General features: G+C 30.6%; 1 protein-coding gene across 1 annotated transcript in view; it reads left to right on the top strand.

The window, feature by feature from the left end:
• The window catches only part of LOC142321173 (cell adhesion molecule Dscam2-like), a 267,607-nt gene that overhangs the window by 143,765 nt on the left and 99,748 nt on the right, over window positions 1-24,094 (top strand). The gene's annotated exons all lie outside the window — the stretch shown is intronic.

Here is a 24,094-nt window from a genome sequence, read left to right as displayed (position 1 = left end):
AGTGTGAAATCGTTTGAACTTTTTGAATGAAGTCAAAACATTACATTCTTTAGAAGCATATATTGTTTTACCATTATTATACTTTGTGTAGAAGCATTTTAGAATTACAAAAGGTTTATAATATTCCTTTTATCTTTTTTTTAAACAAAAAATGATTCTGCTTAAATATTTATTCGGTTCTTATATTATTATAGTTTCACAAATTTTTAAGCTCTTATTGATGTACTGAGATAAAAAACGTATGTATGAGAAATTTTTTGATTTACCGAATGTAGAGGCTGCTATTATGGTAGCTAGAATATTGCAGTGTTTAGTATCTGGAATAAAAATTTATCTTTCGAATGGTAATCGCTACAAAAATTTACATAAAATCTTTTCAAGTGAACTATAGAATCTTATTTGTAAAGTCCTACATGTTATTAAATATGCAGATTAAAACGCCTGATTTTGTACGCCCAGAAAAGTTCAATAAAAATGTATCAAGAGTTATAACATGAAAATTGAAATGAATATTCGTATAAAAAAGAAAATTATGAAAAATAATTTTGTTGTTGAATGTTGTTAATCAGGAAAATCAGTATCATGTTCTTAATCAGTATTAATCAGGAAAAGGTTAAACTCTAATTACTTTTCTCTCATATAAATTCCCAAATTTGAATTGAAAATTATATTTATATATTTTCATAAGACTGATAAATTACGATCAGAAAAAAAAGAATCAGATAAAAAATTGTAATAATAATAATAATAATAATACTTAAATAAATCAAAAATTAAACAAATACTGAATAATAGGTAATGTTTTGAAATTAAAGAGGAGTTAATTTCAATTAGTTTAAACTGGGAAAAAATCCAATTATTTAAAAATGAAAGATGTGTTTTCATATCGTGTGTTTAAAAGTGTGTTTTCATTCTTTTCATTTTGAATTCTCATAGATAAGAAATTATAAATGTCCGAAAATTCTAAATTCTGTCTGCGTTCCAGTCATTAAATATATACATTTATTATTATAAATAATTATGCTTAAAATATTGTGGCTCAAAAAACTTCAAAACTACTGGATCAATTTCATTAAAATTTAGATGTGCTGTAAATGAAGTTGTGATTGTGAATATTTGATGAAGATTGGTTGTGTTCTTGAATTACGCTCAATAAAATGTCGAAAATATTTGAACGGGAAAATTAGAAGCGTGGTTCATTATGATGCTTCAAGTTGTAACGTTGACATTTCTTTATTTGCGCGGTATTTATTGTTAGCAATATTGTTCGGCATATTCTGGTAACGTTACCCACTTTGAGGGTCATGAGAACTGGGTATATTTTTAATCTAAGGGTTTTGTTGAATGTGAAGTGATATATTTTGCAATCGTGCTTATGCAGTGTGTCAGTGGTGAGCGAGTTGAAACTTGACGCTTGGGTGTGTGGTCTACTGGTTAGTCAAACGTATTTAGTGCGTTCAACTCCAAAAATGAGCGCGTTTCTGACTGCGAAGTAGTAAGGGCATCGGAGTTATCAACTTATTACAGATTTTCTTGTTACAGTATATACATTTTTTTATTATTTATGTTAGTGTATAACTTTATTTTAATTTGCTTATTGTTTGTTTACTTACTTCTGTTTATTACTTATTACTTATTTCTTAATTAATTTTCTTTGTAAAATCTTCGATTGGAATGAGTTGATACTTTTTCAAAAGGAAACAAATTAGTACAAAGAAAAGGCGATCTCCTTGAGCAGAACTGCACAAAAGTTTTTTATTATTACGGATCAGTTAGTTTTTTCATATCTTATCGGAAAGTTACGCGACTTCATTTTCTCAAAGTAAGATTTCTATAAATATATATGAATTTTACAATTTTATCCTCTTTGAAATTAAAATTTTATTAAAACGAGCCATTACTTGAACTGAAGTCGTTCTCAGTTTACACTATATCGCAAAATTTTATTGGCTTTTATAGAGTTTTAATTCTTTTCAGCTGTTTTAATTCATAAAATCAAAGCTTATATGTGGGAAACTTATGCAGAAATATTGAATATTAGAAAAAAGCTAAGCCTAACCGGATTCGAACCATGTTTTATCCCTTAAGTTAGTTTACACTAACATAAAATTTATGTTTATTATATAATTAATTACTTTTTATCTATATAAATAAATATGCAAATACTCGTTTGTTCAAAATCTTAAATTTTCGAAAGCTCTTCATCGATTGCTTTGAAATTTTATCACAAAGTTGCATTCGAATATGCGTTTGTTTTTATATACCTAAGCTGTTACACCTGTGACAAGTAAAAACATGTTTTTTTTTACAGCTCTATCTGTTGGAAATGAAAGCAACACACGTATACTAAATATTTTATGATTCCCTTTCAATGTTTCCGATATGTGTGTCCGCTACAGTCTAAAAAACTAATAGACCGATTTACGCGCGGGGAAAAGGGAAAAAGGGAAAATCGGAAAAGGGAAAGAGGTAAAAAGGAAAGAAGGGGAAAATGGAAAAAAGAAAAAAATGGGAAAACGGGAACACGGGAAAAGAAAATGGAAAGGGGAAAGGAGAAAAAGAAAAGAGGAAAGGGAATGAGAAATAGTCAAGGAAATGGTGGAGAGGAAAAGGAAATGGAAAGGGGGAAATTGAAAAAGGGAGAAATGGTAAAGGGTGAAAGGGTAAAAGGGAAAGGTTAAATTTTGTGAAGTTCTGTAATATTAATTTTGTTAATATTTTATCAAACTTTCAATTATGTTCATTTAATCTATATATATATATATATATATATATATATATATATATATATATATATGTATATACTCAAATCTAGCCATAGCGAAGCATTGCCGGGTCAGCTAGTAATTAATAAAAGGCTTAACTAATCATTGAGGAACAACTGTTTTTATATTTTGTTTCATCTGAAAAATAAGTAAAAAATAAATGACAAATAGAGAAGGTTGACAGCAGTTTTCAAATTTGTAACTGCAGAAAAATTCGATTTTAAACTTCGTGAAAACATATAGTTCTGTAATGTTGTTTCTCTTTAAAATTCATATTTATTTTGATTAAACATTTTCAAGTAACCATATCTTTGAAATCATGGTTCTAATGTTTCATTGACAACCGAGATTTTCAAAAGTGTATTGTTAAATTTTTAATTATTTTGCATATTCACGTTATAATTCCTTATCTAAAACGCGCATACATGCAAAAACTTAAAAATATTCTAATTTACTACAGTAGTAGGGTATCTCTGTATTCATAATTATTGCTAATAATTTGTTCGAAAAATGTAGCTACAGCTTTTTCTCTAAATATTCCGTTCCTGAAAATGAATTTTAAGCTAAAATGCTTTAAAAATTCTGAGTAGGTTTTGTAAATAGGTAGGATTTTAATTTTAAGTGAATAAAATACTTGTAAGATTTCTAGTAATAAGATTAAAAATAATTGCTTCAATGTCATTTATATAAAGACTGTCACATCTCTAAATCTAAATTAAATACACAAAAAATACCAGAGACCATAATGTGAAAGAGGAAAATATTTTACACAAAAGCACTTCATTATTTTTTAAATAGCACTATTTTTTGTTAGTAGAATTCAACAAAGTAAAACATTTCTATAAGGAAACTTGAAGCGGAAAATTTAATAATTGCTATTTTATGGTACTCAAATAGTTCGACATAGTATAACTCATTACAATCATGTTCCACGGACTCGTTTTGTTTTTTCATACAAATATCCAGAAAAATTTCTTAATGAAAAATTTTCAACTGCAATGATATCTTTGTGATCCACAATATAATTTATACTCAAGATAAATATATATATTTTTTTATCTTAAGTATCTTCAAAATTAAGAATTCTTGGTGTACAAATGTAATAGAAATATTTTAGTTTTAAAAGCTGTTTTATAAGTATCAAAGAATACTCGAGTAAATAATAATGTATTTAATAAATATTTTTATGTTTTAATGATTGCATATATAGAAATCATTATCGCCGAAGAAGTTTACAGTCAGGACATTCCTTGTAAGTATATTGATAAAAAAAACTTAAAGGGGTCCCTGAGCCTGAATCTATAGATATTTATTTAATGAATTTTTTTTCTAAATTTTTTTGAAATGAAAAAATATCCTAATAAATTATGATATATGATGTTCATAATAATTTATTTTTTTTTTAATTTTTGTGGATATTTTATAAATAACGTTTTCCATTTTACCCATTCTTATTGAAAACGTCTTACATTTAGTTAAATTTAACTTAAAATTAAGTTTACAAAATATTTAAAATGTTTTTCAGTAGTCTGCAGATTATTTCGCATTATTTAACTTTCCCGGTGAATATACTCGTAGCTAGAATAGAATATTTAATATATTAAAGGGTCCGCTAGTTCACCTAGATCTAAAAATATAAGTATATACTATCTACGTAGGAGTGTCGCATTACTTTCGGCCTTATATTTCATTCAGGATTGGGCAAACCGATTTCTTCAAATCTGGCTCAGATATTTCTATATATGGAGCAACTCCATAAGAAGGTGGGGAATATCGTGAGATATTTTAGTTTTCTCTAAAAGGTCTCGATTTTCTTCAGACATTTTTGAAAAAACTTTATTTTGTTACCTACAATTCATGTATAAATAATAAATAAATCCTCACAACTTAAAATTAAAATGTTTTATTCGTTTGGGATTTCTTCCTTTTTTTTAATTCCTTTTTTTCAATTTTTTGAAAGTTTAATACTTCATATTTACATGAATCAAAAAATATTTCATATTTGATAATTATACGATATTTATTATATTTTGTATTATATTGTAATAAAAAATGTAATCTTTGTACATTTTTATTTATTTATTCATAGCAAATTTATTAACAAACAAAGTTTCAACTTGCAGATTTCTTGATAATCGTGATGTAAATTTTTTTAAATTAGTAATAAGCGTATAAAGTGTTTAAGTATTTTATTTTAAGATTATAATTTCATAATACGACAGACCAAAAACAAATTTTAAAAAGTAAACTTTCAGAAGTAATAAAAATTACTTTGTGTTTGTTATTTAATTTTGTTAAGTGTAAATTTTTAACTTATATTTAACATTATTTTGTTTTATTAAGAATAGTAAAAAATTTAGTTACAAAAAAGGTTTTGTACTGCATTGGTACATTTTTGTAATTTTTTAATAAAAATATGTAAATTTCACTCAGATGCAAAATACTGAAAAGTTGTAAGATTCCAATTTATGTTATTATAAACATGAAAGTCAGATCCTTAATGTTTGAATTGTAAAATGCAGTTCAAACAATAAAAATTTCGTTGTTTTATGCAAGAAAACAAACGTTTTTGCAATGGAAAAGCTATACTTGGCATGACTGGTGTGGCATGACTTGACCGGTCCGGTCCAGTCATACAATATTTTGCCTGCTTTTTTGCATAATTATTTCAGTTTTGTATGTTTATTTTGTTTTTCTTAATAGTTGTGATGAACGAAATATTTTCTTTAACGCATAACTGAACACCGTACAATATTTTTTTCTTATTTTAATCTATAGGTAAAATTTTCCCTCTGAAAAACAATTTAGCCACTCCAGATTTTTTATTTTGAGTTAAAATCTAAAGTAGAAAGACTAAAAAACCAACGATATTGTAAAAATTTTATTTTATAGCCAGTTAATATCCATTATAATCAATTTCATCTGTTAAACGACACAGAGAATGGCGTCTTAGTAGCGGTCACCAAGCAACTCCCTCTGTTTCTAGCTTTGATATGCTTTAAACTTTCGCAAGGCATATTTACTGTGAGATTTTTCACTACATAATTAATAGAAAATTAGAATATTTCAAAATTTGAATAACATTTTGATACTTAAGCTTCCTCCTTTTTTATGAAATTAATTATATCTTTCTATTTCTTCATCTTACATTCCTCATTAGATGTAGGATCTATTTGATTTACCATGAGTATATTAACGGTAAACCTATATCTTGAACGCTTCAATTTTCTGTATTTTGACTTTACTATATATGCGACCAAACCATAAATCGATTGAGAAAACATAGCAGCATACCGTACGGAATCCGATGTGAGTTAGGTTTCGATAAATTAGAAGTTCTTTCATCTTCAGGAAGGCTATTCTATTTCAATATATTTGTTAATTTCAGAAATTAGACCATGGATACAATCGTATTTTTAAATACTACTAACTTATAGTATCTGATCGAATAAAATTAAATCCTCATAGCACTGATAAACACACACCTGGTTTTCTTAAATGTTACTTTTCATCCATATATGATTGACGAACATATAGATTTGTTGTAATCATAACAGTGCCATCAGTATAATGAAGGTTTCCCTGAAACCTTTGAAGATAAAACATTGTCCAATTATGAGCCAAATTTATTAGCAGATTTTTTTTAAACATTAAATCATTATTTATCATATAAAACAAATAGTAGTTAGATATTTCAGTAACAATTTAAGCCAGTTTTTTTTAATCTTGTCTGGAACAAAAAATCAACCAGTAACGGTATTATTATGTAGGTTATGGTAACAGTTTAGTATTATAAGTTATCTTAAACTAGAAAACAAGATAACATTTAGATACCATTCATAGATAAAAATACTTAAATCTAGAACTGGACGACTATTTAGATTATTAAGCTACCATCATCAGTAAATAATGATAATCTTATTTTAGATTTTGTTTACTGTATTAATGAAGTACAATTTCCTCAACACTAAAAAGTTTTATTGTCAGAAGTTGTTACTCTTCAGATTTTATGTGTTTTAAACAGTACGTTAATTCTTATACCAAAAATTTTATTTTTATTTTGATGGTATGAAGTTTCTCTTGGTATGATCTGAAGAATTCTCCAGATATTTAGTGCGGTTATCTTGACAAAGCCCGAAGGTGTATTCCTAGATTGTACTCCTTCTTTGTGATATGAATAGCTTGTTTCATCATGGATCCCCTCAGAAGAGGGTCATGGCCCAGGCTTTTGCCGATGACTGTCTCCTTTTAGTTCGTGATAATTCACGACCGCAGCTGGAAGATAGAGCGCAAGCGGCCTTGTCAACCGCGGAGGGCTGGATGGACATTCAAAATTTTAAGATTTCTGTGCCCAAGACGATGTTTATGCTTCTCAAGGGTGCGGAAAAATTATCGTACAGTCGTAACCTCCACGTTAAGTATAAAGGCTGTGTAATCAGCCGAGATAGAGTTCATAATTACCTAGGTGTTTTGTTTGATGAGAAGTTGCTGTTTAGCAACCACATTAGGTAATTAGCGGCAGTGATAGACAAACTTAGGAGGATTGCTCGGAAGGACTATGGGTTGTCTGGCCGTCAAATGTACATGGTGTACCGAGGTGTCTTCGAAAGCATGACCTCTTACATGGCGCGCGTGGGTTGCATAGGTTGGATACGAATAGAGAACTTGTTCAAAATTTAAGGGGTGCCCAGTGCAGACCCTTAATTGTACCCACTGGTGTTTTTAAAACAACCTTCTACGAGGCTACCATCATATTGGGAAAGACTCTCCTAATCGATTTAGTGGTGAAAGTTCGGGCAGCCATGGGAAGATTGCGAAGAGGCCGGAGACCGAGGTATTTGGGATGCGGTTTCGGACCGGGCCGGATCAGTAGCGGAACGGAAGGGTGATCACAATGTGCACCGGATCTAATTTCGTTCAGTTGCCCATCTCCCGCCTGCGGAAGAGGCTGCAGAGCTTCGCGATGAAAACATTGCAGCTAGAACGGGACACCACGACTCCTTAGTCGTGGTGTCCCATTCCAGCTGCCATTATCTTTCTTTAAAGATCCTTGTATAAGTTTATACAGGATTTGGGGGTATGGTATGCCTCGAGCTCGTTTTTAAAGGGCAACGGGTGTCCGGGTGCTCACCAACCACGCTAACTTGAACCAATATCTCTTTTGGTTCCGCGTGGCAGCTGATGAGCGGTGAGTCTGTGAGGAGGTCCAGTCAAATGAATACCAGATGTTTGACTGCCCTGCTTGGTGGGGGGGGGGGGTAGAGACCAGGCACCCTGGAACTTAGAGGTCAAGGGAAAAATTGGCCACTCACAAGTGGCGAGTCAATGTGCCAATGTGCCGTGAGCCGCATAGTCGGATCATGTAGGATTTCCTTGATGCTGTTGCTATGTTCAATCGACATCACTAGTTTACTTAAGGGAAAGACTCCTACCGCACTGCTGTCGGTAGCTAACCTAGAGCTATATGGCTGACCACCAACCAGATTAAGGCTCCAAGCGCTTTAATATGGTGGACAGGTACTTGCTGGCATTCAGACACCTAGGTGTGGCAACGAAGTGCTGTCTAGACGAAGTAAATTTTAATTTATGGATGTCATATATTTTTAATAGTTGGCGGGGTGCGCCTACCTACCCATTTTAGTAAATATATGACAAGTGAGCGGTTGGGACATGTAAGCCGGTGGTGTATGGCACCGCGCTTAGTCCGCTCACGATGTTAGGTAAGCTCTAGGAGCTAGGACACTGGTCACCAAACTGTTTTGTGGCTCAGTAGCTGTTTGTGGCACAGACATTCGGTCTTATGGTTTAGGGCGACCGAATGGGGTGGTGATAGGAGAAATGTCTAGCAAACCAATATGGGTCACCAAGCCAGAGTATGTCGGTAATTAGAATGTAAAAAAGGAATGGTAGCTAGGAACAGTGTAGCCAGCAGCTGTAGAAAAGAACACTTGCGTTATTGTAACACTAAAACACTATAATATTCCGATGAAAGACGCAATAGATATTTTATAGGGTTGATTTATCATCCAATCAACTGAGCTATATAAAAAGTAAAAAAATAAAATTATAAAAAACTTATGGAATAGCAGTGGGTAATCTCGGGAGGGATTCCTAGCTAATCTTTTCATAGGTAACCTAGAAATGAAAGAAAAAAGAAAATTTCAATATTTTCCAAGAATTGGTTTGAATTACATGAATGATATAAGATATTTGAAGCTTCTCATCACCTTGAATATTTTGTTAAAAAATTGACGAAAAATGTAAAATTTAACAAACTGAAAGTACATGCATTACTCTTTTAGTATTTAAATTTAATTAAAAAACAGAAACACATTTTGTATTTTTATACGAAAAGTTCTTATACTGCTAAATCCATGCAAAATATATTTTTTCCCATCCCAAGCAACGTAGGATATCAGATTTTAATGTGAAGGTTTATAAACGAAACTGGGTACTATTTGCTCTGGAAGCTTATCATAAACAAGTTAATTTTATTAAAATATAACTCATTTCAACGATAACTTATAGACAAAAATAAGCAACAAAAAATTTAACAAACAAAGAATAACAACTTTCCTTTTAGATAATAGCGTAGAAAATGAATCAGATGAACAGAAATGGAAGTTTAATCGGTTGGGGGAGAATACATTTCCTTCATAAAGCAGGAAGGTAAAACAATGTATTATGTTTTCAAAGCTGACCTCTGTCGTCGATAATGTTAAGGAAACTAAACTATACGAAAAAGGGTCATTTATAATCAGGTTTTTAAAAACAATAATAAATGCAATTTAAGAATTAATGGCAAATTCAAAGAAAGATGTGAAAGTAAAATAAAGGAATGCTTTTCTCACTAAAAATATAAAAAAACAGTTAAATTTACCACACTTCTACTATTATCTAGAAACAGGTTATAGTATTAGTTCAATAGAGAAGAATTGTTGTTATAAAATATTCCTAATGAACAAAGATAACTTACTTCAGGTAAATTTGCAAGAAACAATAAAGGTAAACTTACTTCGTCAACAGAGATATATTTTTTGAAATAAAGATCAGGGACCCAATATTTAATAGTTTGTTTAACGTTAAATTAAAAAAAATCTTTTTTGAAAGATTTTGTAAGATATTAACATTAAACTGTTACCCCTTCCTTAAATTACAATATATGAGGTGGTATATTTCTTACTGGTGTATAGTTTTCGGTATTTCCCAATTTCTTCAGTTAAATTTTTATCTTATCCAATCCTGTATAAAAGGAATACCTTACAAAGACCACCATTAAATTGTGGCAGGCTGTCTGAGGTGGCAATTTCAACTGATAAAATTCTATGTTAAAAAAATTTGATGTTAAAACTTTACGCAACATGATGTTAAACCAACTGGTAATGCCAAAAACAATCATTCTTATTTTTTATTCAATAATTGTTTTCATTTATTATTATTATTATTTTACTTCCTTGTACGAAGGAAAGGAAATATTGTAATCGCGAAAAATTTAGGTTTTCAGATTTCAAAGGAAATATCCATTTTGACCATCCCTGAATCCATTTTGACTAGTTTCGGCGTGACGTCTGTACATACGTATGTATGTATCTCGTATAACTCAAAAACGATTTGCCGTAGGATGTTGAAATTTTGGATTTAGGACTTTGTAACATCTAGTTGTGCATCTCTCGTTTTGACTGCAATTTACTGAACTAAAAGTATCCAAAATCCAAAAACGTTGGACTTTGGACTTTTTCTTAACTGCAATAATAAGCACTCATTGAGAAATTTTCAACAATATATCTTAAGTGTACTTATTTTCACAGGTTACAGAGTTATAGCCAAATGAAATTTTAATTAATGAAATATTTAGATCATAGAAGGAGAAAGCACGTCGGTTCAAATCAGACTTCATCTCCTTTTTTTTAGTTTTTATTTTTTAATGTAAATATATTGATTTATTAATAATTATTACCGCTTGTAAAAAAATGTTGAAGATAAATAATAACTCAATAATAAAATTAAAAAATATCAGACGTTAATGAAATAAAATTTTATGTACTTTTCATTTCAAAAAAAATGTGTATATGTAATTTAATAGGCGTACAAAGAAGTCATGTGGTGTCCACATCAGATTTTTATTTGCTTAATTTGTTGCTATTTTTTCATAACTTATTGAAGATGATTACTTACCAGTTGAAATGACCATCTACATTCAATTTAAAGTAACTTTATTAATAAATTTCCTTTGAAAGCGTTTTTCCATTTTATTTCAATTAGCGTTTATCACATATCCTTGTTGTTTAATAAAGAAAAATATTGTTTCCTTTTTTATATCCACCTTCTGTACTTTGTGTTATATTTATCTAAGTTAAAAATTATAAATATTAAAGTTAAAAATTAAGGAGGAAAATATAAATATGAATAAAAAGTAATGTTTAATTATTTACAATCTACTTGGAAAGAAAACAATTTTTTTAAATATATTTTATTATTCAATACATAGGTTTCATTTCAGCTAAAGTGGATAAAAATAAAAAAATAATATCTTAATACAAAGAATTTTATAAGAAATTCAATCAAAGTATATTTTACAAAAAAAAAAACTGTATTCCTACATCAGTCTACTTAGCTCATCAGACTGTAACTGAAAATAAGCTACGTTTTTCATTCGACTCCACTGCTCAAAGAAGATTTTGTCGTTAAGCAACTTGGTGATTTTTAGTTACCTTTAAGTATATCTTTGTTAAAAAATAAAAAAAAAAATTATATTACACTTAATTTAATCCTTTAACCACGTTAAAATTATTTCTCGCTCTCTGTCGATTTCTTTCTTTTTTTCTATTGATATGTTTAAACAGTTACTTAAATCATAATACACGATTGCTAAAAAAATAAACGGGATAATAAAATTAATACGACTTAGTCTATAATTTTTTCTTTCTTCCCTGCCTCAGAGGGCCGGACACGCATTTAAGCATAAACACAGCCCTTGTAGGTGCCATCGTCTCTAACCACTGGGAAGGAGCGGGACCAGGACCGGCTATGCCGTTCCCAGCCGCCCCAACCCAGTAGTCGGGACTCGGTCCTTTGATGTCTGGCCTCTAACGGGGGCTGTCCCAGGGGGGCACCCTCATCGGGACTCGATCGTTTTCAGCTTGGTTTAGGGTTAGGAGCCTCTGCTTCCTCATCGCCGCCCATCCGAGCAAGCCCAGACGAACTATGACTCCGCAGAGAGCTGTCTCTCATCCCCTCACTCCACGATCTTTCTGCTGAATCACTCCTGCTATGTGTTGCGAAATCAGCGTGTACCAGCGCTCGCTCGTCAACATCTTTCCTATGATGTTTCCCACACTCAGCTACCCCACTAGCCGTATATTTAATGTTACATAGTTTGGTCCGACCTGGTGGAGTAGAGGGAAAAAAAGTTAATTCCGATCTCCGAGGTGTGAGTGGTAGCGTCTCGGCCTTTCATCCGGAGGTTCCGGGTTCGAATCCCGGTCAGGCATGACATTTTCACACACGCTACAGATCATTCATATCATCCTCTAAAGTAATACCTAGCGGTGGTCCCGGAGGTTAAACAAAAAAAAGTAAAAGAAAAAATTACAGTTTTCCGTAATTAGTTAAAAGCAAGTTTACGAATTTTTAACACAATAGGTTATTTTTCAAACTGTAGGTTTTTCTCCCTAAACTGTTTTTAATTCTTAGAGTCTTTTTAAAAACGTGATAAAATACTTTTAAATTGTATTACGTGTTTGAGAAGTAAAACTATGATATTAGAAATAACAGCAAACCCCCATTTGGAAAAAAAAATCAGTGGACTTTCATTAAATTTGTAACACATAAATCGACAGAATAAATATACCGTACTTTGCTTATTAAAAAAAATTAAGGAAAGATTGAAAATGGTGATAGCGAGTTCATAAACTCCTTTACATGCTTTCAATTTAGAAAATTTTTCAAGTTTTGTAAACTATTTGACCTTGATTCATACTTTCCCTGCTAAGTAATGTTGCTGGAGTACAATGTATTTCTCCCTGCTGCAAAAAGGGTATATTAATCTAATTCTTTACAAAAAATAGACTCATATGACTGTAACATGTTAAAGTATCACAGGTATAAGGAACAGAAGATGCTTTCTCGTAGTGTACATTACAGAATTCATTCCCTGAAATATATCAGTGAAGATGTCTCTTGTAGGATGGAATGTTATCAATGTGCTAATAAAATAATAATAATTTTTTTTTTATTTACTTTTTTTTCACTCAGGCCGTTCATTCCTGGGACATGTGGTTAATTAAAACCTAATCACCAAAGAACACCGGTATCCACGATCTAGTATTCAAATCCGAATAAAAGCAACTATCTTTATTAGTATTTGAACCTGAGAATTCTCGACTTCGAAATCAGCTGATTTAAAACAACGAGTTTACCGATAGATCAACCTGGTGGGTTTAAATATTTTATCCTGATTTGTACATAATATACCTTATGTAGATCACGTTAGCAATGAGTAGATATTGTACTCGATAAATAAAAAAAAAACTTGTCTCAGCATTTGCCCAAATGCATCAAGGGAAGCCGTAGTGAAGCCTTTAGAGCAACATTACAAATTGCACATTTAATTATCAGATAAAAAAGTAAATAAGATTAAATCCATGTAAATTATTTAAAATATAAACACATAAATAACATTAAGATAAATATATGAAGATAATAGTTATATAAAAATAATTTAGAAGGCATTTACTTGTACTTTAGATAAGCTCTATGAAGATCAATTAAACAGTTTGGTAATTTGTTGATAACAGAAGCATAATAAGATCCTTTTTCATCAGTTAAAGTATTCCATTGAGTTATATCAAAACAGTTTTTGGTCTGGTCTGGAGTGATGGACAAAGGGTTTTTTTTTAATAATGAGTAACTATTCTTTTTAGAAAAATGTTTTCATAAATGAGGCTTACCATCCTGATGTGCAATGGTATATTGGGCTCGGTGAAAAAGTGAAATTGAAAAGCTCTTCAATTCTCAGTCTAGCTTAACACATTTATTGGTTTGATAATACCAGTCATTGGTCTACTTTAACCAATGATTGGTTTATCTTAATTTATTAAATGGTATTAGTCACTAAATTTCTTCATTTTCTTTTAGAATATACATTTTATGCATTTTTTTACTGATAATTTGTGATATTTATTGAAAAGTAAGTCTTTATACTACTCTAGTGGATAGTGTGTTATTTTTTCTCTATTGCTTAGGTTGGTAGCAAAAGATTTATTTGTTTTCTGTAGCTGATTTTATTTATTTTTCCTTTGTTATTGTATCTTTTTTCATTTCTTTTCCTTTATAGAGTTGCAGTTACTTTAACGTATATTACCCTACTAAATGGCATTTGTATGTGGATCTGTGTGTGCGCGCGCGCGCGTGTCTTTTAGCTTAGCACCGGAATGTACCGATCACTAGCGGAAAATCGCGATTCGTTAGTACATGTCTCGTGATAGACAGGTGTATACTTTTTTTTTGTTTAATCTCCGAACCACCGTTAGCTATTGCTTCAAAGGATGAGATGAATGATTTTTAGCGTGTGTGAAAATGCCATGCTTGACCGGGATTCCAACCAGGGACTTCCGGATGAAAAGTCGAGACGCTACCACTGGCGCCAAAGAAGCCGACCAGGTGTATACGTATTATATTATTATACATCGATATATCGCATATATATCGATATACGTGCGAAATATGTATTAATAATATATTTTTTTATGTGAACTTAAACTAAAAAGTAGGACCGGAATGTGTCGCCCCCTAGCGGAAAATCCCGATTAGTTAGTATCAATTTGTAGAGTTAAATTTCTAATTTAACTTTCGTTATATCAATTTTCATCATTCAAAAAAAATATATATATTTTTACACAAGCGGTAATCAATTTTGGACACCTAATAATCCCATTCCGAGACGCCGCCCGCCAGGCCAACCTGCACGAAGGTCCTAGCTGCGGAGAGCGTTCCTACGGCACGCCTCTGCAGCTAGTATCTTTATTAATTAAGACAGGACTTGTTTTCTAGAAACAGTAGAAAATATTGACCAGGGGATATAAAATTGGAAATGATGTTCTATGTCTCCAGTATGTGTTTAGGCGATATTATTTTCAAACATAAATGTTATATAATTTTTTTCAGTAATAATATTATAATATACAATTATTATTGTAAATAAAATAAACACAAAAGTGATAAAAGAGAGATAATAAAGTTGTAAAATATAATTAGGGAAATAAATCATAAATAACGAGTGATAAAAGTTTGATATCATTTTTTTTTTTTTAATTAAATATTTTAATGTAAATTGTAAAAAATATAACACAACCAGTGGAGTTAAAAAAGGGTGTATAATAAGATTAGAAATAATAAAATTAGAATGCACTGCATAATTGTTAACTAAAAGTTGAGAAATAGTTTTTATATATAACACAAAAATATTATTATAATGTAAGAATATTACTAACAGGTATCTGGAAAATAAAGCTTGATTCCAAACCAAGAATATCATGTATGATACTCAGATTTTCCTTTTATGCAGCTTCATCTTAATACCAGAGGAGGTAACAAAATAGTGCCAAGTGTCACGGGAAGACAGTGAAAGGTGACTAAATGCTAACGGGCAGGTTCTTGTGGATTTTACAACGATGAATTCTTTAAAGATCATGAATACGTTTTCTTAACATAAGGATATATACAAATACTGATGGACTGCGTGAGAGAGTAGCTCGATTATTGATTATGTGATAGTAAATTATAAAATCGTTTCCTTCCATTTAAGATACTACAGTTAATAGTGGTTGTGAATACTGATCACACTTTCTTTTACGGTCAAAAATGTCAATACCTTGTAGTTGGAAAAGACCAAGATAAAGACAACCGATTTCTGAAGAAACAATTTTTTTGACGATTTAAGTGATAGGTACCATTACAAGCGGAGATTGGATGAAGATCTTCAGTTTATGCCATGTAATTTTAATATTAATAGAGAGTGGGAAGCGATGTTACCTGTATTCTCAAAAACAGCTTAAAAAGTTCTTGGTACAATGAAGAAGAAAATCAGTAGGAAAAACTTCCGTTCTGGAATAAATATATACTACTCTTTGCAAAAAAAAAGCTGCCTACTTAATTTATTTATAGAACAGATCATCTGAAAATCATAGCGATTACAGTAGGAAATTGACTATTGAGAAGAAGGAAATACGGAAATATAAAAAGCAGGGACGGGAACGATTTGTGAGTGATATTAAACGATGTGCAGAGAACATACATGATGATGAATGTTGGGGAATAAAATTTTAAATCGGTTGAACACAAGAAATAAGGATACTTAAGAAGTTAATAAAATTCCACAAGAGAAACAGCTAAATTACTTTCAATTTTTATGGTCTTCATGAGAGGGTAATGTCATAAATGTGCAAAATGATACAAATGTTGATCATCTGTAGATGGAGGAGCTTAGTAATGCTCTATAGAGATGCAGAATAAGAATGCAGCAGAGCCTGTCAAAATGAATATGAAAATGATTAAATATGCAACACTGAGATTCAAGGTGAGATTATTTTCCTACTATAACGGTTACTGGAAGCTACGAAGTGGTCCAGGCACTTGGACGGAATCTCTGGTAATACCTATTTTTAAGAGAATCAAGAGGCAAGATTGTATTAATTATAAGACGTATATTCTTACTGAATAACGGATACAAAATTTATGCTAAAATAATCAATAGATTAAAGAGTACTGCGTAAATATAGAGGAGAAGAATGACATGAATTTCGCAGAGGACGATCTTGTACAGACTGTATATTTGCACTGAGACAGCTGTTAGAGAAACACCGCCAACTTAATATTCCAACAATTGCAGCTTTCATTGACTAAGAAAGCTTTTGATAAGGTGTCTCGTTTGAAGCTGTAGAAAGTTTTAAAAAGGAAATGTGTCCCGGGAACGTTTATTAGGACAGTATAAAGTTTATATCATAATACCTGTGTTGGTGTTAAATTTGATGATAAGGTTAGTAGAAAAATTCGTGAAATAAATCAAGGAGTGAAACAAGAGTGTGCGTTATCATCTATGTTATTTAATTGATATTGACGAAGTTTTTGAAAATTGGCAAAAGGTTTTAAAAAATAATTTTACAGTTAATGGTTTAACTCTGGACACGATGTTGTTTACTAATGACAAGGTGGTTCTGGCTTATTTGGAGGCTAATTTGCCATTGGCAGTGATTAGGTTGCATTCTATATTAAGCATACAATTTGAAGACATCTACAAAGAAGAAAAAAGAAGTGTGGGACCTTCTTAGGTGATGAACCCGTGAGTACAAAGGTAGTGCTAAATAACATAATATTAAAACATATAACTGCATTTGAATACCTGGGTTGCCATCTGTCTTTTTTTTAAATCGGAAGTTGATAATATGTTGCATAGATTTCAGAAGCTATAAGTACCACGCAAAGGACTCTTGTCGACAAAGGAAGGAAAGGGTTATTACATTTTATAAAAACAATGGCGGTACCGGCATTGCTGTATGGTTCTGAGATTAAGACTCTTGCTATACATGAAAGTTAAAGAATTGAATCCACGGAAATGAGATTTTTGCTTAAGATTGTTGACTGATTCTTTGAAGAAACATATCAGTAACGGTGCGATACGTCAGTAATTAAGAGTCGACAAAATTGTGAACATGATTGTAAACAGTAACCAGCAGTGAATGAGTCACATAAACAGGATGGGTGAAAATAGGATTCCAAGGATTATGTGTGATTGTAGAGCGGTTGGTATGAGAAAAACAGGATCGCTGAGGAAGAGCTGGAGGGAGAAGTTCAGAGACTTGTGAGACTGAATGGCTGAGTTTATGGCAATGAAATGACATTTTTATAGTGTGAAAAATGTTTCAGGATTCGTCATGGAAGGTAAATAACGTATAATAATGTGTTTTTGTGCAAAACATTCCGTCGTCTAGAGGCAACCAAAAAATGTATCAGTCAATTTGTTAATAAGCATAGTATTGGATGCTTGTTATTTTTGGAATGGTAGAACTCACTTGGATAGTGTTGGTGTATTATGGCAGGTCCCCAAAAAATATTTCATTCCTTTTTTTTAAATTAGTCTACAAATTCTGAATTATAGTTTGAAAGAACTCTGAATGATTCAATTTAAACTTTTTTTTAAATATAAAAAATTTATAGATTAAATCTATAAATTTAAATTTAAATTCAAATAAGTCTTCAAATTTATATTTATTTATATTCATACATCGTACGTCATTGTTGAGCGGGAGATGGTAAGATTATTCCAATCAAATTACACTTAGAGAAAAAAAAATTGTTGCCTGGACTTTTATAAGTGAAAATGGTAGGGAGACTTATAATAAACTTTAAAAAAATTAATGCGTGAGTAGAGGGATGATTTGGGGGGTTGGGATTTTGAAAAAAAAATTTTCCAATAAAAAAGTTGTAGATCATGCAAAAATCTACAACTTTTGTGTAGGTCACTTTTTAACATAACCTCAAAATTTCCGAGAAAAATGCTTTCTTTTATTTTCGTTTTTTATATTTTACTTTCGCAAAAACAATTTAATTTTGACAAAACTTTGTGAAAGTATACCTTTCTCTGTCTTAAATAACCACAAATTTTTTTGACGTCAACTTTCGCCGGAAATCGCATTAATACCATTTTTCACACCTATTCAATCCTCGAAATTAACCCTCCAACACCCCCGTTCACGCATTTATTTTTTTAACGTCTATTATAAGCCCCTTTACCATTTCCACTTATAAAAGCCCAGGTAACAATTTTTTCCCCCCTTTAAATGAGTTATTTTGACTTCTTCGATATAATTGTTACGTGTTACATTGTTCTTGTTACAACCTACATTGTTATGTGTCTATCGTCTCACAAACGTAATTTTTTGTGCTTACTTATATATACCTGAGTACATATGTTTATTCTTGCTTGATTATTTTTATTAATTATTTATTTGCTTATTGTTTATTTTTGTGAATCACTAAGTGAATACGGATACATTTTTGTATTTAAAAACTTTAAAATTTTGTTTACCCTTAGGTACTGACTGAATTGTTATGGGTGTTCATTAAGGGCCCCTTATCATGTGATTATTGATAAACTAGTTGTGAAACAAAAAGAAAAGAAAGATTTTAATATGTTATATTTTCTATCTATGTTCTATTAACATGATATTAAGGTACCAAATAAATTACAAGTGTAGTTTGTATCTAAATTGTCTTCTGCGGAAACAACATTTAGAATAATATCTATAAAGTTGCAATTCTGTTTAACCAATATTAGATTAATAATGTTACAATATAATGAAGGGTTCTAGAGTAATTATTTTGTGTTACATACTGTTTGAAACTATTTAATTACGTCTTTAATTAAACAATAATTACTATTGTATTGCACTTGTAATTGCAAACTATTTCATGAAATTAAATATATCACATCAACTTAATTATTCTCAAAACTCCGAAATCCTTTATTAATCAATATTTTCATCAATCTAAATGTTTATTGTTTATCATTAATCTAAATTTTATTTTTAAAGTATTAATCAATCTCAAAAATTATTTTACTTTAGTTAGAAATTTGAATCTGTTTAAAGATATTTTTTTTATATATTTTAACATTAGTTTGTTAGGGTGAAAAACAACGTTGGAAGTATTTTATATATATATATATATATATATATATATATAATTTACTGTTATCAAACTATTTTTATTATTATAGCAAATTACTATTTATGATAATTTGATTTATTACTGTTAAATCCATATATCAGCAAAGAACATTGTAATTAGATTTTCGAGTTGTTTCCGAACCAAATAAATAAACTGTGATCCAATGAAGTTAAAATAAATTGTGAATCATCAAACCGGAAGGATATAAAGTGACAAACAAGTATTTAAATAATTTTCTAGCTCTGTTTTGTTTTTAGTTTTTCTTTTTATTTATATATGTATTAATTCTGTTTTACAAGTACATAATATCATCTAAGTTATTTTCGATAAAAACTTCAGATACATTTTTTACTTGGCATTCTGGTAATATTTTAAAACATATATATTTTTGCTTCCTTTGCAAGGAAGTATCGTAATCGCAAAAAAATTCGGTTTTCAGATTTCAACAGAAATATTCATTTTGACCATCCCTGAATCCATTTTGACTTTCGGCGTGACGTTTGTACGTACGTACATATCTCGCATAACTCAAAAACGATTAGCCGTAGAATGTTGAAATTTTAGATTTAGGAATGTTGTAACATCTGATTGTGCACCTCTCCTTTTGATTGCAATCTATTTCACCAAAAATGTCCAAAATAGCCCAAAATCCAAAAGATTTGGATAACTGAGAATGTTCAAGACTACACTTCATTTACACTCATACATATCATCCTCATTCATCCTCTGAAGAATTATCTAAACGGTAGTTACCGGAGTTTTTTTTTTTACTGGAAGATATTTATTGAAGATATTTACTGGAAGTTATTTTTTAGTGAATTTTTAGGTTTGTTTAGTTTTCTTTTAATTTAAATTGTAATTTAGTGAAAAATAACTAAATCTTTATAGTAAAAATTTTTTCGTAAAATTTGTGTTAACCGGCAACCCCGACTTCATCTCTGGTCCAAAGTTTGGTAACTCGGCTGCATAACCGTCTGCAATTCTTGTGCGAAATCAGAGCCCACAGAGTTGTGCTTCTGTTTAAATAGAAGTTGTAATTATTTGTTTTACAGTAAAACTAACCTTTAAACACCCCAATTTTTCGAATATTTAGCATTGAATTACTGCAACAGAGTTACGGAATGGTTATTTGTAAAACACAAAAAAATATAAAATTCAGCCCTCAAATAACATTTCAAGAATTGTTTATCAATATCTCTTTGTTAAATCCAGCTGGTCACTCAAACAGCAGCTTTCCGGTCCTTTATATTCACGTCCCCTTTATTATTTTTTGGATCGCCAAAAATCTGCATTGAAATTATTTCTTTAAGCGGGAAAAATAAAGAAATTATAAGATAACAATAATTTTTTCCAAACTTTGACAAGGTTTAACAATATCATACTTATTTTAAATATTTAATGAATGAATTTTAAGAAAAATATTCCCTGTCATCAGTTTTGAAGGATTTTATTCAATGATAGATTAAATGAGCAAATAAGAAAAAGAATCAGAGAAATCAAAGAACATTGTTTTTTTTTTTTTTTTTTTTTGAAAAACTATATAAATAATATTTAATTCAAATACTTATGCAACTGTTTTATCTAATAAATAATAACAATGGTTTTAAAAGAAGCGCATGGATTTTTTAATCATCTCTAAAATTGACAATTAGAAAAAATCCTGAGTGCTTTACATAAATCAGTTTACATTCTAAACCAATAGCATTTGTTAAACAATTAGTGAGTTTTAATTTCAGTAATAATAAAAAATCTGTTACGGAAACCATATGACTCACTTTTACGCCTATTAAATTACACACACACACATATATATATATATATATATATATATATATATTATTTTATTGTTTTTTAAATGAAAAGTATATAAAATTTTATTTCATTAATAACTTCTAATACTTTTACTTTTTCTTTTTCTTTTTTATTATTGAATTATTATTTATCGTAAAAATGTTTTTACAATCAGAAGTTAATAGTTATTAATAGAATACATTTAAATTAAAAAAAAAAAAAACAAATGTTAAAACCAAAGGAGATGAAGTCTGATTCGAACCGATGTGCCTTCCCCTCGTAAGATCTAAATATTTCATTAATTAAATTTCATTTGGCCATAACTCTGGAACCAATGAAAATAAATACCATATATGTCATATCGTTGAAAAGCTCTCAATAAAAGCTTATTTACTACAGTTAAAAAAAAAATCCAAATATTTTTGAATTTTTAGCTTTTTTGGACTCTCCTGGTTCAGTCGATTGCACTCAAAAAGGGAGGTGCACAATTAGATGTTACAACAGACCTAAATTCAAAATTTCAACTTCCTACGGCTAATCGTTTTTGAGTTATGCGAGATACATACGTACGTACAGACGTCACGCCGAAACTTGTCAAAATGGATTCAGAGATGCTTAAAGTGGATATTTCCATTGAAATCTGACATTTTTCGCGATTACAATACTTCGTTTACTTCGTACAAGGAAGTAAAAAAAGGAAAATGTATTGATTGTAAAATGCTACAAGTAAATAAAGAAATATACTTTCTGATCGGAACATAATAATATACTACACCTACGTTGTCTGAAAAGTTTTGAGCGTAACATAGAAAGACGTACTTTTTCTATCAAATATAGTTTTAATTTTCAACAAAGTCTCCTTTCAATTCGATACACTTTTTCCAGGGATGCTATCGCCTCTTTAACCAGTCCAAATAGTAGCTGGCGTCTTTCTCCGCAAAATAGGCGTTAACGTATTTGATAACCTCCTCGTCCGATGAAAATCTCTTTCCTCCAAGCAAAACTTTAAGGTTAGGAAAAAGAAAAAGTCGTTTGAGTGAATACGGTGAGTGATCAACCAATTCAAAGTGCAATTCGTGAATTTTAGTCATGGCGACCATCGAAGTGTGATCAGGCGCATTGCCTGATTGGAAAGCACTTTCTTTTTCTTCAAACGTGGTCGTGTTTTTGCAATTTCTGCCTTTAGCTTGTCAAGTAATGATGCGTAACACTGTCCCGTTATTGTTTAACCTTTTTTAAGATAATCGATAAACAAAATTCCGTTTCTATCCCTAAAAACAGTCACCATCTGTTTTTACCTGCCGATGGGACCGTCTTCGCCTTTTGCGAAGCAGGTTCACCCTTTGCAGTCCATTTTTTTGACTGTTGTTTCGTCTCAAGAGTGTAGTGGTGGATTCACATTTAACCTACAGTTATGAATCGACGCAAAAATTCTGACTCGTTTTGCTTAAACTGCTAAAGCAGAGCCTTGGAAATGTTTATGTGAATGCGTTTTTTGTCCAAGTGAGCAAACGCGGAACCCAAAGCGCGGATAGCTTACGCATATCCAATTCTTCAGTTAATATACGACAAACACATTCTTTTGATATGCCCGTAGTCTCTGCTGTCTCTCTAACCTTAATTCGTCAGTCGTCCAGTACCATTTGGTGAACTTTTTCGATGATATCGGTGGTGGTTGCAGTTTTTGGCCATCCCGAACGTTCATCATCAACCAAGCTGGTACGACCACGTTTAAATTCAACTGCCCGCCTTTTCACAGTGGCAAATGATGGGACAGATTCCCCGTAAACAGCGTCCAACTCGGTTTTAAACTACTCGTATTGTCTTTCAAATGAAAGTATTTAATCACGGCATGATATTCGATTTTTTCCATTTTCACAAAAACACTCACAGTGACTTACTCAATGATTATCAAACAACTGAGCGTTCAAAATAGCTGAAATTTTAGTGAGTACCTTTCAATGCATGCGCGAATACATTCCCTAACTTTTGTTCATGCTACATTCATGTCGAGGCTCGAAACTTTTCATAACTCTCGTATATACTAGACCACGCCAATAAAAGATAAATTATATCAATAAAAAAATTCTTGCGCAGTTCCGAGCAAGAAGACCGGCTTTTCGTTATTTTATTTAGTATAATTTTTTTGCAATAAATATACAAAACATAAATTCAATGTGAAACCTAAAAGAAGTATAATTTTTTTTCATTTAAATTAAAATATATTTCTGTCGATAACAAAATTAAATTATTATAACATTAATTATAACATTAGGGACGAGCAGTCCCTAATCACAAGTATGAAGTTTAAACTCGATCACCATTGTGACTTACTGCGCGTACTTACTAAGTGCGTATCAAAAATACACAAACAACTCAATATAACCTCAATACACTAATACTAATAATACTAATAATTTCACAAAACTACCAGATCACTCTGGTAGTTTTGTAAATTTTCATAAAAGGAAATACATTTTAAGCGACTGGTATTTGTGTACTCCTCATACCTCAAAACGTAAAGAAAGTTCAATTTCACTCCCCAATCCCACCGTGCGAACGAATGTAATACCATATTTTCTTCGAAAAGTCGGTAAAAAAAATAAGATAAAAAATAAATGTGATTAAAGTCCATATTAATTATTTAGAAATAAGTTAAGGTAAACAAATTGAATACAGAAAATTATAATAAAATAATTCAGAAGCCACTATTGAAAATTGTTATTATATGTAAATTTTGAACGGAATACAGGTAAATAATTTTTTTTTTAAATCAGTTCTATTAAAAAATCCTCAGCAGAGTAATAATGTTT

The sequence above is a fragment of the Lycorma delicatula genome, chromosome 3, assembly GCF_047948215.1.
Source record: "Lycorma delicatula isolate Av1 chromosome 3, ASM4794821v1, whole genome shotgun sequence".
Classification (NCBI taxonomy): Eukaryota; Metazoa; Arthropoda; class Insecta; order Hemiptera; family Fulgoridae; genus Lycorma; species Lycorma delicatula.
The sequence above is the reverse complement of the archived record's forward strand: the minus strand, read 5'-3'. Positions and strand labels throughout refer to the sequence as shown.